This window comes from Bolinopsis microptera, chromosome 1 (genome assembly GCF_026151205.1).
Source record: "Bolinopsis microptera isolate Bmic1 chromosome 1, MBARI_Bmic_1.0, whole genome shotgun sequence".
Taxonomy (NCBI): domain Eukaryota; kingdom Metazoa; phylum Ctenophora; class Tentaculata; order Lobata; family Bolinopsidae; genus Bolinopsis; species Bolinopsis microptera.
In genome coordinates this window covers 4,877,050-4,891,062 of record NC_087072.1, presented here as the reverse complement: position 1 = coordinate 4,891,062, position 14,013 = coordinate 4,877,050, and the positions used below count along the sequence as shown (strand labels likewise).

The window sequence follows — 14,013 nt, the reverse complement described above, 5'->3', positions numbered from 1 at the left end:
TTCAAAATTAATGATTAACCTATTTAAGCAGCAATAGTCGTGAATCTTTGATAATACCTCATTAGCATTTTTGTAGAGTAAATTTCGGTCTTTATTTTGAAGAAAAAGGTTTAAATCATCTGCAAAGAGGATAAATTTAGCTAACTCACAAATATTTGCCAAATCATTGATAAAAATAATGAAGAGCAGGGGGCCTAACACTGACCCCTGTGGAATACCACAGGTTATTTTCAAGAGACAACTTTCGAATCCCCCATAGCTAACATACTGAAACCGATCTGATAAATAACTGTTTAATAATTTAATGACATTTCCTCGAATACCATAGTTCTCCAGCTTTTCTAACAAGATATTATGCCGCACTGTATCGAAAGCTTTGGAAAAATCTATAAATATACCTAATGTAAAATTCTTATTATCGATAGCATCATGAAGATTTTCTACTGCTGAAACAAGTGCATGAAAGGTTGAGTGCTTACTGCGGAAACCAAACTGATTATCACAGAAAAGATTGTGCTTATTAAAGAAATCAGATACGTTTTTATGTATTAACTTCTCGAAAATCTTAGCAAAAACAGGTAACATTGAAATAGGACGATAATTGCTTATATCAGAAATAGATCCTTTATTCTTATACAAAGGAATTATTTTTGCTGCTTTTAATTCTTTCGGAAAATAACCTTCATTTGCACATTTATTAAAAATATCAGCCAGTAAAGGACTTAAAGTGGTAGCTAAAAGTTTGAGGACCCTAGGAGAATAATACGTACCCTTGCTATTATTAAGCTTACTTATAATATTATTTATTTCTTCACTTGAAAAATTAATATCCGATAGCTCGCTTATGTTCCTCTCAGGCATATATTTATTAAAATCTGTTAAATCCGCGTTAGCATTTTCACCATACGTTTTTAGTAAAAGATCATTAGCAATATTAACAAAATAATAATTAAAATTATGCGCTGCATCTTGATTAGGAAAAACTAGTAATCTGTTTGATCTCTTCCTACCTAGTAAACCGTTTATCAGTTTCCAAGTCTTTTTCAAATCATGTTGATTTGCTTTAAAACATTTATCAAAATACTCAAATTTTTCTTTACTTCTAATAGCATCAAACACTCGTTTGTAATCAACATATTTGTTCCAATTAACTCTAGTTTTATTCATAACCCAAATATCATAGGGTTTGTTTTTAGTGTCACTACTCTTGGCCACTCCTATTGAAATCCAATCAGAGCGAAGAAGAGAATTATTACCACTAGACTTCTGACTTTTAATAAACCACTTATCATACAGAGTTTTAAAATTTCTGTCAAAAAAGGAATACATATTTTCGGCAGAATCACTTTCAAGATCAAATTTTAATAATTTAAAATCATTCAAAAACCCTTGTAATAAAAAGTCATTAATATTTACTTTATTTCTATTTCTACACTTTTCGTTAGGATCAAAATTATAGTCCAAAACTACGAATGTAGGAAGGTGACAGCTTATATTACATCGTATAAGGCCGTTACAAATTATGTTAGATATATTGTTAGTAAGTATATGATCAATACATGTGCCATTTAAGCCTCCAAAATGAGTAGCACGTGAGATAATTGGTAAAAAGTTATTGCTAAACATGCAGTCTAAATATCTCCTAACAACACTAGAATTGGAGTTATATAGATTTACATTAAAGTCACCAAGAATATAGCTTTTGTGTCCCTTAAATGTGTTCAATATACTTAAGATACTGCCAAACATATCGATAAATGAATCAGAGTTTCCACTTGGTGATCTATAACAATTAACAACTAGTAACTTTTCAGATTTAACTGTTATTTCAACACAAAGTGATTCAAAATCAACGGTAGAATAACAAAGCTCAAATTTTTGATTAATATTATTAAATTTGTCACGCAAAAACGTTACCAAACCAGAACCTTTGTGTTTAAGCTTTCCATCCTCCTTCAATAATCGATTAAGTACAAATTTATTATAACCCGGTATGTAAAATGGTTGTGACTCATGTTCTGTTACATTAGTTTCACAACTGAGAAGTCACGGGACAGTAGGAATTACGGGAAGCCTTGCTCTGTCGGCGATCCGAGTTTTGTTGAGAATTGCCATGATGAGACATGTCTTCAAATTTCAATAAATAGGCAGAGCAAGATTTTTAAAACGAATTGAAAGTAGTGATAAGAGATCTGAAAGTAGTGATAAGAGATCTGAAAGTAGTGATAAGAGATCTGAAAAAAGTGAAAGTTGGGGTAATATTGCTTCCTTAAAGGAATATTACCTCTCTCTCTCTCATTTTATTTTCATTAGTCCTGGACTGCAAGACCCTTTTGCTGTACTCAGTAACTATTCATGGCTTATTTCCTGTTAAACAATACAAGGTTGAGAATAATCAAATAAACCATATTTTGTAGTCCCGGACACTGATAAGATTATAAAATTACGATTAAGCGATGGAGAACATTTTACTGAGCTGCACCAGTATTCAGGAGACCCGTATATTTTAAATATACAATTTTTGTTTTACTAAAATATGTGGATAAGGTCGCTTCCACTAAATCGCTCGCCCAAATTTTGGAGGACTTCTTGCTCTACTTCGCAAAGCAACGATCTCGATGGGTTGACATCGTCAACCAAGCCCAAATTTTAAGAAAATTTTTGTGAAAAGGCCCTGAAGGTATCAATTTAAAGTATTTTTGGACGCTGATTCCGAATCCCCCCACCCCATGACGTAGAGTAAAAATGCTTCCCTGGAAAGTTATGGGGAAAAAACTGTTTGGTCACATGACACGCTAGATCCGGAAAAGTCATTGTGGCACTCGGGTCCTTGGTATTGTCGTCGGTATATTGTCCATTACCTACGTTCTGCTTTCATAGTTTAAACAATAGTGAGTTCTAAACATAAATATAACAGCTTTAAACTTGTAGCGCGATGCACCAGATCATTAACAATCGTCAACGATGGGGGCCAAATCATTTAAAACGTTTTTCGACTTTGTAGGTTTACAACTTACCAGGACGCGCGCCAAGTTGGACTCGTCGACGGTATATATGGAACAAATATTTTACGAGTATCACCCGTTAATCTCGACTCAAAAACTGTTATAATTTTTACAAAGTTTTGATAAAACCTAAAAAGAATATAGCTTTTGTGTCCCTTAAATGTGTTCAATATACTTAAGATACTGCCAAACATATCGATAAATGAATCAGAGTTTCCACTTGGTGATCTATAACAATTAACAACTAGTAACTTTTCAGATTTAACTGTTATTTCAACACAAAGTGATTCAAAATCAACGGTAGAATAACAAAGCTCAAATTTTTGATTAATATTATTAAATTTGTCACGCAAAAACGTTACCAAACCAGAACCTTTGTGTTTAAGCTTTCCATCCTCCTTCAATAATCGATTAAGTACAAATTTATTATAACCCGGTATGTAAAATGGTTGTGACTCATGTTCTGTTACATTAGTTTCACAACTGAGAAGTCACGGGACAGTAGGAATTACGGGAAGCCTTGCTCTGTCGGCGATCCGAGTTTTGTTGAGAATTGCCATGATGAGACATGTCTTCAAATTTCAATAAATAGGCAGAGCAAGATTTTTAAAACGAATTGAAAGTAGTGATAAGAGATCTGAAAGTAGTGATAAGAGATCTGAAAGTAGTGATAAGAGATCTGAAAAAAGTGAAAGTTGGGGTAATATTGCTTCCTTAAAGGAATATTACCTCTCTCTCTCTCATTTTATTTTCATTAGTCCTGGACTGCAAGACCCTTTTGCTGTACTCAGTAACTATTCATGGCTTATTTCCTGTTAAACAATACAAGGTTGAGAATAATCAAATAAACCATATTTTGTAGTCCCGGACACTGATAAGATTATAAAATTACGATTAAGCGATGGAGAACATTTTACTGAGCTGCACCAGTATTCAGGAGACCCGTATATTTTAAATATACAATTTTTGTTTTACTAAAATATGTGGATAAGGTCGCTTCCACTAAATCGCTCGCCCAAATTTTGGAGGACTTCTTGCTCTACTTCGCAAAGCAACGATCTCGATGGGTTGACATCGTCAACCAAGCCCAAATTTTAAGAAAATTTTTGTGAAAAGGCCCTGAAGGTATCAATTTAAAGTATTTTTGGACGCTGATTCCGAATCCCCCCACCCCATGACGTAGAGTAAAAATGCTTCCCTGGAAAGTTATGGGGAAAAAACTGTTTGGTCACATGACACGCTAGATCCGGAAAAGTCATTGTGGCACTCGGGTCCTTGGTATTGTCGTCGGTATATTGTCCATTACCTACGTTCTGCTTTCATAGTTTAAACAATAGTGAGTTCTAAACATAAATATAACAGCTTTAAACTTGTAGCGCGATGCACTACTGGGTCGCGCGCGCATCAAATAATCCTTCTCGCAACCACACCTTAAGCAGATCGGCGAGATGCGAAGGATTGACATCGTCAATCAACTTTAAACCGACTAAGTATGAATGAATGAAATACCTGACAACCTACACTCCTATAAAAATTAAAAAAGCAAGCATGAGTAACTCGTAGTGATGTATGATCTCTAAAAACTTTAAATTAAATTTGGCGCTCACAGGTCCTCATGATCATGTGATCGCCGCATGAGGTTCTGTAAATGCACAGGGCACCTTCGAGCTTATATTATTCACCTTACTGAGGCAGTCAACCAACGCGCGGCTTTATTTTTATGGTATGATATGTTTTGATTGTTATTAATAAATACCAAAATTTAAATTTGTTTTCCTTGTTTTCCTAAAAACGATTTGATTGTTTAGGGCTTGGGTTCGAGCGTGCTAAATCACTCTACAGTCGATCTTCGAGATTGTTCTAAAAGGGCCCCCGACGGTTGTAACCAACTTCAATCGATGTATTTTCGGACGCTGATTCCGAATCACCCCCCATGACATAGGGTTAAAATGCTCCCCTGACGAGATATTGGCGAAAAACTGTCTCGATCACGTGATATGACCGTATAAGGAAGTTAGTCTAATTTCTCGTTAGGGTTAGAGTTTCAGCATATGTTTTTGTTAAGGATTGGGTTAGGGTTAGGGTTGGGATCAGATTAAAGGGTAAGGGTTTCGAAAAGTCGTTCAGAACCAGCTAGAGAACGGGTTGAAAAAGTCACGTGACAGTCGAGTGTAGAGTGATTAATCATCATCCGCTTGGGTTATTAAAGGATTTGAGTTGTGGTTAGGATTATGGATAGCTTTGGGTTTATGGTTAGGGCTAGGGTTGCTTGGGATAAGGGTTTATGTAAAACCGTTTTGTTCGACTGCAAAACCATAAAAACTTAAGTCCCGTGATGATTTTTGGGCGAGCGAATTAGTAAAATTTTATCATACGTTGTTTGACCCGCCGCGCACGAGTGCGCGGCTCCCCTGTATCGTAGAAACTCTATGGTGAAACGACGATGGGGGTTGACGGATGTTACTCGTCTAAATTTCTTCGAAGTAGCGCGCGTCGCTTTCTTCTCGAAATGTCACTTGCCCGACGGCAAGTGCTACGAAGTAGCGCGCGCCGGGCCAGATCATTAACAATGGTCAACGATGGGGGCCAAATCATTTAAAACGTTTCTCGACTTTGTAGGTTTACAACCTACCAGAACGCGCGCCAAGTTGGACTTGTCGACGGTATATATGGAACAAATATTTTACGAGTATCACCCGTTAATCTCGACTCAAAAACTGTTATAATTTTTACAAAGTTTTGAAAACCTCATTTAGAGTATTGTGTTTGATTGTGGAGTCCAGTTGCGGCTCATGGAAGTTGGGGGATCATTTTGGAGCTGTAGAGCATCCAAAGGCGGTTTACCCGTCTGATTGACGAGGTGGGTACTCTTCCATACAGTCGTCGACTAGGAAATCCTTTATTTAACAACGCTGGCATGGAGCGGCGAATACGTGGGGACCTCATTGAATTTTTTAAATGATAAGTGGTTTGGCCAATTACGGAGCTGATTTGTTCAGTATGAGCAGATCGGGTCTTGATGTGATATCAAACAGTAGATGCAGTAAAAGTAGCAGTAAAATGAAGAAAGTCCGCAATTCTTTTATTCCGGAGAGGGTGAGACCATATTGGAACAAACTCCCCTCGGATGTCAAGAATTGTGGGACGGACAGTGTTAAGTTTTAAAATAAGAAGTAAAACAAAATTTTAATTAAAACAAAATTTTTTTGATTAGAGGCTTTAAAAAAAAGACTATTTCAAACGGATCTGTAAATGATAGTATTTTTGGTATGTTTTTTGGTATGTTTCGAACGAAGTATTAGGAAAGATTGAGGTATTAAATTATGCTACTAATAAAGAGATAGATAAGAAGCACAATGAATATCTTATGTGTAATCCTCATGTTCATGTTGCTAAAAACGCTTTACCAACTTATATAGTAGTGGAAAGTAAGTAAATTAGATTCATTTTTAACTTGGCTGTTTAGGCCAATAGATTTTAGTTAATCTTTAAACTTTAGTAGATATATTTTTGATGATGTGTGATGATGTTTGTGTCATTATATTTTGATTTGATTTGATTTAAAATTTAAGAACGCTTTGTAATTTTTTTGAAAATATTACTATAGATTTCATATTTTTATGGATTATACTATAGAATGAAATGTTGAGATGCATTTGCGCGTTTTTATAAATTCACTATTTGGTTGACAATGCAATGTTAACCCATTGAGATTTACAATGCAAAGCAAATTGCAGGTTTATAACCTACCAAAACGCGCGCTGTGTTGGACTCGTCGACGGTCTTAGTAAGTAAGTAAGTAAAGATTATGACATAACATCATCACAAGTGTCTACAAAATATCATTGCACTAAATACAAAAATAATTTAAATAAATATATTTTTCCATCAACATTAATAATTTATCAAATTCAATTTTATTAATTAATAAAATCTAATACATTATCTATAAATAATTCATTAATACTTCCCAGTGGAATAAAGATTTATGAAACGCTTCTTTGCCACAAAAGGATGAGACCAAAGATATTCATTATGTGTCTCCTTATTGCTTAAATAACTGGGTCCTTCAATTTTCCCTAAAACTTCATTCGAAACATTCCAAAAATAAAAATCATTTACACTGTTTTTAGAAATCATTTCTTTCTTAAATCCTTCCAATCTAACTTTAAAGCTTAAAACTGTCGAGCAGTTCTTGACATCTGAAGGGAGTTTGTTCCAGTAAGGAATGACTCGCTCCGGAAGAAAAGAAGACTGGAGATTCTTAACTTTAGTTACACTCTTATTACACCTATTGGTTGAAACTAGATTAAGACCAGATCTGCTCATTCTGAACAAACCCGATCCATATTCAGTCAAACCACTAGTTACTTTAAAAGCTTCGATAAGGTCCCCACGTATTCGCCGCTCTGCCAGCGTTGTCAAATTGAGGATATCCAGTCTGCAGCTGTATGGAAGAGTACCCACCTCATCAATAAGACGGGTAAACCGCCTCTGGACGCTCTCCAGCTCCAAAACAGTCCCCCAACTTCCATGAGCCGCAACTGGATTCCACAATTGGACACAATACTCAAGATGAGGTCTTAGAGAAACAAATTTTAGAGAAACAAATTTGAATTTTGATCTTTATTACAGATTAAACATATCATATATAACCATAAAAGCCGCGCGTCGGCTGATTGCTTCAACTTGGATTGGTAGTAATTTCAGTTTACAGAAGCTGAAGGACGGCAGCTCAAAAGCCCCAGTGAACCATCGGAAAGATCAAGGACTCGAGTGCCAATAGTGGCTTTTTCGAACCCATTTTCGCCGATTTGCTGTGGCCCAGATGAGCCGCGCCCTGCTGCTTAACGGCACATGGTGGTTTTTGTTTAAATACTTATTTAAATTTAAGCGATAATTCATTTGGTGGTTTACAGTTTTTTGAATCATGTTCATCATTTATTTTTCGTTCAATTATCACGTTTTTACAATTCAGTCATACCATGTATAGTCAGCATTGTTGAGGCAACCAGCTTCCGCAGTTCAATAATTGGAGACCGAAAAATATAAATTGATCGAAATTTACAATTCATCGTTATCAAATATAGTCAATAATATTCTTGATTCCATTTAGTACATAATAAGTTGGTTTTATTCTCTTGCAACACTACTGCACAACAAAAACTGCGCCTGTCCACCAGCAACAGCGCAGTCATAGGTGTGCAGCCAAAGCTAGGCCACACACCCATGGCCGCGCCGGTTAAACAACTCTATATTCAATCGTTATATTAGGAAATTTTAGTTAATTCTTTGATCACTCTTCAGTGCCGGTGGGCAGGCGCCCCGCATAGTTGGCTTTCCAAATTTACAGTCTCAAGAAAGCCGATACGGTAATCGAGTCCCGGAGCAGAACACACATTTAGAAAATTGAAAAATTAAAATTAAAATTAAAATAACAAATTAGAAATTAAAAATTAAAAATTACATGACTACGAGAGTCCAGACAGGCGACAAACACACAAACCGGACGAAGAGAGGACCCACTGCTGAATTCGACATATAATGAATTGTTGAAAACATAATGATTCCTACACTAATATGATCTTGAGGCATGCCCTGCATGTACTGTGCGAGTACATTGTAAATAATATCTGATAAGATGGGCCAAAAATAGCGGCACAGCGCGCAAAATGCGCGGCGTGACCGCCGAAATTTTATACTTTAGACATTAACATTTCAATCGGCTTTAGCGCTCAGCATATCTTCATTGAGTAGACATTAGAATTTCAGTTCGTTGGAATCGAAGTTCAGTTCACACCAATCTATTTCGTCGTACCTGGACTGCATGCCGAGTAACTCCTTTTTTATTGTGGATTTCACAAGGTTCGTTGATGTAGAGAAGTTGATATTGCTAGCAGTGTTTCTACAATCGTTCCACATTTTTGTCGATTGATATATGAAGGAGGTGGATGGGGTTGGAGTGATGAATCGATCAGCACGTCTTGATGATCTGTTAAATAGATTTAGGAGTGGGACTGGGGATTCTAATTTATTGATTTTGAACATTTCCAATAAACATGTGTGTTTGAACAAACTGTGTATGGTTAGTAAACCATTTTTCTTAAATAGCGGTTTTGTGTGCTGTTTTTCATAGAAGTCGCTTCCTAATTTTTGCTTGTCTTTACTTCGTGTTCTAGCACAAGTTCTAAACTTTTCTAAGTACGCCTCTCGGTTACCAAATAGTATTCTAACACATTTCTTCTGAGTGATAAATATTGGTTCAAGCCTGTTGTTACTAAGGCCACCCCATACTGATATCCCAAATCGCAAGTGTGATTCAAATAGTGTGTAGTACAGTTCTTTGTAGAGTTTTTCTGGAATAATGTGCCGTATTCTACAAATTTTCCCACTTTCACATTTCAGCTTTGTGTTGAGCGACCGTATATGAGCATCCCATTTAAGCTGATCATCAATAATAACACCAAGAAACTTCACCTTTTTGACTTGCTTTATTACTACATTGTTTAGAGTAAGTACGTGTTCTTCTTCATTATGTTCTACCTTGCTTTTTCTATTCGTTGGTTTAAAGTGAATGTAACAGCATTTCTTAATGTTAATATGCAGGAGATTACATTTCATATACAGTTGTACCAGTTTGAGAATTTGGTTTGCTCGTTCATATAACTTTATCTTACATTCATCCGCGACAAATATATTTGTATCGTCAGCAAATAGAATGAACTTGCCTAGTTCAGTTGCCCTATATAGGTCGTTGATATAAATAATAAATAGTAACGGACCAAGACAAGATCCCTGGGGTACTCCAAAGAGAACTGGAAGCTTGTCAGACTCTTCTCCTAGGACCGAGACGTATTGATATCTATTAGAGAGATAACTAGCAATGAGTTTGTTGGCATTGCCTCGAATTCCGTAATTATCTAGCTTACTCAGTAATTTGTCAGCTGAGATGGTATCGAATGCTTTGCTTAGATCAATGAATATTCCGAGCACGTGCTGCTTTTTATTAAGGCATGATTCTATATAATTCACTGAGAAATTCAGGGCATGACTAGTAGAGTGATTTTTACGGAATCCATACTGATTTTCATAGATCATATTTTGTGACTGGAAAAAGCTGTATAGCCTACTATATATAATTTTCTCGAATAACTTACCAAATACGGCTAAGGTAGAGACTGGTCTATAGTTTTCAAGTAATTCTTCATTTTCTTTCTTGTATATGGGACTGATCCTGCCAATCTTTAAATCGTCCGGGAATATTCCCTCCTTCAAACATTCATTGTATAGTACAGATAATAGGGGGGCGATAATTCTGGATGACGCTTTTACAACATGTATTGGGATATCAGACGATTTGCCATTTTTCAATTCTGATATTATTTTACATACTTCATCGATTGTACAATCATGCATGTAAATACTGGTCGTGTTGGATTTTGGTAGGTAGTCATAGATACTGGGGATGCCATTAATTAATAGTTCGCCGATTTCATTGTATGCCTCGTTAAGATTAGAAGCTAGGGAGACAAAGTACTTATTAAACTCATTAGCTATTACCCTACGATTAGTAATTTTTTCATTATTGATAGTAAATAGAGGTTTGGTTTGTCGTTTTCGTTTACCCCGTATTTGGTTAATTAATTCCCACGTCTTTTTACTGTTTCCGTGCAACTCTGCAAATTTTCCACCATAGAACTTAGATTGAGCATTGCGGCGATCTTTTTTGACCTTCCGCCTGCAGTCACTGTATTTTTTATACTTGTCACGTTTTGAGCAACATATTGGGCATTGGCATGTCCCCCCTTTATTTTCAATTTCCCCAAATTTACATTTAACTTTTCTGACCTTTACCCATTTATCGTAAAGTTCGTGCTGATATGAAATTTTGCCCACAAGGTCTGGTGTAATCCATGGGTTGTTCAGTGCTGTTCTTTTAGAGCATTTAGGGGTTTCTAACTTACAAGTTCTATCTATACAGTCCTTAAATATGTCGTGAAATGTTGTAAAATTGTCGATAACATTATTATTGAGATCATGTTCCAGAGTCTGTAAAAAAGCTTTTACATTCGGTTTGTTGTAATCATAATACTGTTTGTATTTCAGGTCAATTCTGCTAGAGTCCAAGTTTCTATCAAAGATTTGGAAGATGGGTGAGTGGTGTGATATACGGTCAGTCAGTATTCCAGAAGCTACTATACTCTCTACGTCGTTAGTTATTATGTTATCAATACAGGATGCTTTGCAGCCTGGTTTCTCATGTGTTGCTAACGAAATTAGGGGGAAAATCCTTTACTTAATAGTATTTCTTCATAGCGTTGTACGATTGTGCTATTCTTATCGTGTAAATCAATGTTAAAATCACCCGCTAGGTAACTACACTTGGGGAGACTGTCAAGGATGTCAGAGAGTTCAGATAGTGCAACATTGACATTACCACTTGGAGGACGGTACATTACACCAACTGTTACTGGGGAAGTTGTACTACTTACGGCCACAAAAAGAGTTTCTAAATGTTCAGTGATATGGGATACATTGCCGTTTACTCTGGCACTAAGAGTGTCACAAACATAGAGAGCCACTCCAGTGCCCTTTTTTTTATCTGGTATTGTGTTTTGGTAGAAACTGTTGTATCCAGTTAATTGATACAAACTGCTGGATTCAGGACCTTCATTTGTTTCCGCTAGGGCTATGATCGAGAATTTCTTGGTGAGCCTATGGGATTCAATAGCGAAAGTGTCGAAATTTGACTTATTGCCGTCGATGTTTTGGAAGAGAAGCGATGAAAATTCATTCATTTGATTATCTAGTGCTTTGTTGAATTCCTTGACATTGTACGATACGCAGTTATTTAGTATTTGATCTACTTTTATGATAGTGTCATCCACTTCACTACTTTCAATATCACTTAAATTAGTGCATGCAAGTCGAAATGGATTGTAACGAATAACTGCTAAATGTACGCACTTGGGACAGTAAAAATCGTCAGATAATGTGTCATTGTTAATGGATTTGGTATAGCACTTATGGTGCATTGGGCAGTCGCATTCACAGCATTCAACAATGAATTGTCCTACGTTAATGAACTTCGCACAGACTAGGCATACCTCTTTACTCAGGGGAGTCAGAATGGCTGGTAACCATCCTGGTGTCGAGACTCAGCAGCAGTAGTAGAACCCGTCCCACTCAACACGTTCCGATATGAGCGTCCATCAACCTCGTCTGTTCTCCTTTTCCTTCTATCAACTCCTCCATTCATTCTAAGAAGCACTGTGTTACGAATCAAAGTGCCTAGTTTAGCTGTACCCCTCCAGTTAAGGTGGAGATAATCTGGTCGCTGGTCTCGGCCGATGTTTCTGGAGAACTGTTGGCTAAGAAGCCCAGCATCATCACAGAACCCACCGAACCCATCAACGTAAGTCACACCAAAATTTGAAGGGATCAGCTCTGTCAGAATAAGGCGGTTAAAGCAAACAACTTTTCTATTCAGTTCAGCAAGCTTTGTAGGCAGGGCTGGACAAACATATACATGTGCCTTAGGGTTAATAGCATGAATTTTCTCAATCTTTTTAATAAAGGGAATAAATACATTTCGTTTAATATCAGCTGTATTCTTGATCTCAGGTTTTTTAAGATCATTAATCGCACACATCAAAACAACGTTACGATAACCACATGTGACATATGGGTCAATCTGGTCAACCACTGGTGCAAAATATTGCCTCCCAGGGAACCATTGTCCAAACGATTTCCTGGCATCTGACCCAAACTTAAGCCCCCCTGTATGACTGTCTCCTATGATGCACGTAGAGTTCTTGTTCCTGAAGCTAACTGAACGAAAAGTTAGGCTGTATCTGACCCCACCAGTTATTGCCCCATCCATGATACAGTGGCTGTAATACTCTTGGCTACTTCGTGTCATGCGATACATGGATCTTGGAACACATGGGTGGTCAAGGACTATATCATCCGTCTTCTTGTCAAAGAATTTGATGCTGCACTGGCCTCCGATGGACACAGTGAAAATTTCGGATTCGGGGTGGATGGTGGCTTCATCATCCGAATGTTTTGGTAGGGAGCCATCCTCTTTGAAGCGGTTGATCAGCAGACTATTGATCTTCGGTTTCTCACCACTACAGAATGCCCCATTGATTTTGTCCATCAGTTTGGAGAAGCTGGTTGACTCTAGCTGACCATTGGGTGACTTGGAGCCATTATACTTGTATGGTTCTCCCAGAGAATACACAGCACGAGCTCCTTCCACAACAAAATCCTCGTCAAGTGATTGACAGGCAAGGAGGAGAAGATCCTGCTCTTCTGTGGTGATGAACTCTTCTATAGCGCCTACAACTGGTTCTTCTCTTGATTTGAGATGCTCATTAGCTGTTAGGTCTGGGCCAGGGGCAAGTGAAGAATTGGTAAGTTGGGCATTTAAATGGTCAGAAGAAGCCAAAGAATTTTGCTCAAGAGTGTTCAAAGACTGTCTAATGGCTGTTAGCTCCTGATTCGTCTCCAGAGACTGCTTGGAATTTAGCTCCTGCAGATTCTTCTCTATTTTTTCCATGAGATCGTTGGTCTTGGAGGAAGATTGAGCACTTACTTGAGGAGTAGAAAAGTCCTGCAGTTGCTTGTTCAACACTTTAATCTGTTCTGTTAGGCCACTATCAGACTCAGAAACCTTTCCGAGTGTAGAGTCAACTGAAGTTTTCAGCTGCTTTAGATCTCCTTCCATCACTTCAACCCATGCTGGAGCAGTGCCCTTGTCACTTACCAGTAGGTGCTTGATATGGGGGTCAAGGTTCTGGATGGGGGTCAAGGTTCTGGATGGCAGCAATCTTATCAAAGCTTTATAAATAGCTATCATCATCATAGCGTCTTGGAACAAATATTTTACGAATATCGCCTGTTAAAAAGCAAAGCAACGATATAAAATGCAGATGCAAAGCAAAAATGATGTGGATGATGCGGAACAATACCAAAAAATAAAAAGTCCAAAGTTGATGACAGA

General features: G+C 37.1%; 2 long non-coding RNA genes across 4 annotated transcripts; one reads left to right on the top strand and one right to left on the bottom strand.

Annotated features, from left to right (window-relative positions):
• Positions 1-8,775: 8,775 nt before the first annotated feature.
• On the bottom strand, positions 8,776-12,361 carry LOC134818058 (uncharacterized). The gene is made up of 2 exons (XR_010160601.1): positions 12,113-12,361; positions 8,776-8,997 (listed from the first exon to the last, which is right to left on the bottom strand). It is a non-coding gene; the product is annotated as an uncharacterized LOC134818058 (long non-coding RNA).
• Positions 8,787-11,683, top strand: LOC134818045 (uncharacterized). Of its 3 annotated transcripts, none has more exons than XR_010160600.1 (3): positions 8,787-8,870; positions 11,112-11,216; positions 11,378-11,683. It is a non-coding gene; the product is annotated as an uncharacterized LOC134818045 (long non-coding RNA). The 3 variants fall into 3 exon arrangements; XR_010160598.1 differs by lacking the exon at positions 8,787-8,870 and adding an exon at positions 8,993-9,090; XR_010160596.1 differs by lacking the exon at positions 8,787-8,870 and adding an exon at positions 9,215-9,516.
• Positions 12,362-14,013: the final 1,652 nt, after the last annotated feature.